The 3,426-nt window shown below is 41.9% G+C and overlaps 1 long non-coding RNA gene across 1 annotated transcript; it reads left to right on the forward strand.

Annotated features, from left to right (window-relative positions):
• The first annotated feature begins 2,322 nt into the window (after positions 1-2,322).
• On the forward strand, positions 2,323-3,168 carry LOC119426481. Its single transcript, XR_005187620.1, has 3 exons — positions 2,323-2,350; positions 2,615-2,706; positions 2,818-3,168. It is a non-coding gene; the product is annotated as an uncharacterized LOC119426481 (long non-coding RNA).
• Positions 3,169-3,426: the final 258 nt, after the last annotated feature.

Genomic DNA, 3,426 nt, shown 5'->3' on the forward strand with positions numbered 1-3,426 from the left:
CCCATTCATGTCTAATACAGGCCTCTAACTGTTCAATTGTCTTGGACCTTCTTTGTCACACCTTCCTCTTTATGATGCGCCAAATGTTCTCTATAGGTGAATGATCTGGACTGCAGGCTGGCCATTTCAGTACCCGGATCCTTCTCCTATGTAGCCATGATATTGTGATTGTTGCAGAATGTGGTCTGGCATTATCGTGTTGGAAAATGCAGGGTCTTCCCTGAAAGAGATGATGTCTTGATGGGAGCATATGTTGTTCTAGAACCTGAACATAGTTCTCTGCATTAATGGTGCCTTTCCAGACATGCAAGCTGCCCATGCCACAAGCGCTCATGCAACCCCATACCATCAGTGATGCAGGCTTCTGAACGGAGCGTTGATAACAACTTGGGCTATCCTTGTCCTCTCTGGTCTGGATGACATGGTGTCCCAGTGTTCCATAAAGAACTTCAAATCATGACTCATCTGACCACAGAACAGTCTTCCATTTTGCCACACTCCATTTTAAATGACCCCTGGCCCAGTGCAAACATCTGAGCTTGTTTAGAAATGATTTCTTCTTTGCACTGTAGAGTTTCAGCTGGCAACAGCGGATGGCACGGTAAATTGTGTTCACTGACAACACTTTCTGGAAGTATTCCTGAGCCCATTCTGTTGTTTCCTTGACAGTGACATTCCTGTTTGAGGTACAGTGACGTTTAAGGGCCCGTAGATCACGAGCATCCAGTAGAGTTTTATGGCCTTGACCCTTACGCACAACGATTGTTCTAAATTCTCTGAATCTTTTGATGATGTTTTGCACTGTTGATGATGATAACTTAAAAGTATTTGCTATTTTATGTTGGGTAACACCATTCTGGTATTGCTGCACTATGTTTCTGCGCAACAATGGTAGAATTGGTGTTCCTCTTGCCATCTTGGCTTCTATACCCAATCATGTTGTCAATTGACCTAATTAGTGTTAATTGGTCTTCCAGCTATTCGTTATATGTTCAATTTCCTTTTTCCAGCCACTTATTGCTACTTGTCCCAACTTTTTTGGGATTTGTTGACACTGTGAAATTTTGAATCAACATATTTTTCCTTTAAAATGTTACATTTACTCAGATTAAACTTTTGATCTGTCATCTATGTTATATTACGAATAAAATATTGACATTTGTCATCTCCACGTCATTGCATTCAGTTTTTATTCACAATCTGTTTAGTGTCCCAACTTTTTTGGAATCCGGTTTGTAGAGTCCTAAGGGAATGGGGCATCCCCACAACACAAGAAATTCGGGCACGGATGTGACAAATGTATGACGGTGTGACCGCTATAGCGTAGCGATGTACTTGCGCTCCTATGAGGGCTCAAATTTACCTGTACCATGTGGTCACGCCTAAGACGTACTTCCTTTGCGTAATCTGCCATTTTATGCCCTGAACGTTTCTTGCCCGTCCAGTACGTGCTCAATCTGCGCCAACATGACAAATGCTTTGGGGAGGCCTCTAAACAATGTATGGCTATCTATGGGCACGAACAGTCCCAGAGTGGTCACGCACCATTCACAAGTGCTCTCTAGCACCACGAACCTGTCAAAAGTGATAAAATTAACAAAATAAAATAAAGTTGTCATCAGTGGCACGGATAATTCTACATAGCGCCACCAACCTGTCATCAGTGGGTATGTTTACATGGACAAAAGTAACCGGATCAGATGGCCGGTCGGAACAAAAGTGTGTCATGTAAACGCTCCGTTCGGGTTATTTTTTGTGTATTCGGCGCGATCCGTTATAATTTGTGATCAGATCGAAACGGGGGTTTACGCCGATCCGTAGCCCGATCGGTGCGCATGTAAACACTTGATCTGTTCGTTTTTATCTGATGGTGAAAAAATGACCTGACTGCGCATGTGCGGCGCGTACCTCTACGCGTTTCCTTTTCCGCCTGGCTAATGTGTAGATGCTAACATGGCGGGGAAGCAGAACTGGTCGGTGAGCGATACAACATTTCTAATCGAAACGTTAAAAGAACTCAAAATTATCGAACGCCTTGACGGTCGAAAGTGTAGGAACACGGAGTTATTTAAGCAAGTGCATGAAAAACTGGAAGAAGCCGGAATCCATCGAACAATTGAGCAAATAAAAAATCGCTGGAAGAGCTTGAAAGCTAAGTACTACCAAGCTAAAAACAAGAACGGGAGAAGTGGCTCCGACCCCATCACTTTTTCATTTTACATGTTGATGGACGAACTGATGAGAGATCGGCCACTGGCCAACACGACAGGCAGCGGTGTGGACCAAGGTTATGAGGAGGAATCTGAGGACTACAGCCCCGATGCAAATCCGGAACAAAGCATCCTTTCCGGTAAGATACTCTTCAAGCCACATTAACCCTCTGTACTGTATTACTTGGTGTAATTGGGATACAACAAATATGTTAAAATGTAATTATAATAAGAAACAAGAGTAGCTTTAGGGCTAGCATAATTATACCTCCAAGGATTGTACACAGTAGAGAACATGAGACCTATATTGTGGATTATAACACTACCCCAACTAACCAGATAATTAACCTAACAAATTTCAACATACCAGGGGACCAGTTAGACTTTATTTTTTTCTTTTTCAGATGATGAGTCCAGCTTTGATGAAGCAGCTGACAGCAGCACACAACAAACAACAGTCCAAGAAACTTTCAACAGACGAGGACATCAAGGAAGAGTAAGTTGTGTGTTCCAGATGACAAAAACAGTAACAAATGTTTATACAGTGTTTAGAGAGATTATGTTAGTACTGCATCCAAGCAAGTAATAGTGTTTTACATCATTGCAGGACCACGAGGGAACTCTGGTTATGCAAGGGCCATGCAGACTTGGGCCACCGAACAGCAATCCTTCTACCAGAAGATGCAAGAGTCCCAGAACAAATGGATAGAAGAACAACAGGAACGATGGCAGCAAAGAGAAGAAAGGTTGTTTGTAAGGTTCTTAGAAGAAAACACACTCTCAACTGAGCGCGTAGTGAGGCAATGTTTTGATGGATTAAAGTCCATCATGACTCAAATGACCCCACCTCCACAGGGAAGATCTCCAGTTCCTCCCTACCCTCAGCATCAATACCCAGGTCAAAGCCGGTCTGCTCAATTTCCTCAGAACCCAAGCTACAACTCGGATTACCACCTCCATGACCTAAGCTAAAGTTAAAAAAAAGTTTATTTGAGCAGCAGCTAAGGTTTCATATTATATATATATATAGATATAGATAGATAGATATAGATATTTTTTGATATTGTAATTCTGAAAGTACAGGATGAGTTGATAAAGAAGTTACTGTTGAATTGCACGTTACTGTAGTTTTAAATGACCAAAGAATGTTTTTTTCTGTTTTCATTACAAGATGTGATGATCTGTGCACATTGTCTGTTTTGCACAAACTTTTTGA

Source organism: Nematolebias whitei, chromosome 20 (genome assembly GCF_014905685.2).
Source record: "Nematolebias whitei isolate Nwh7 chromosome 20, NemWhi1, whole genome shotgun sequence".
NCBI lineage: Eukaryota > Metazoa > Chordata > Actinopteri > Cyprinodontiformes > Rivulidae > Nematolebias > Nematolebias whitei.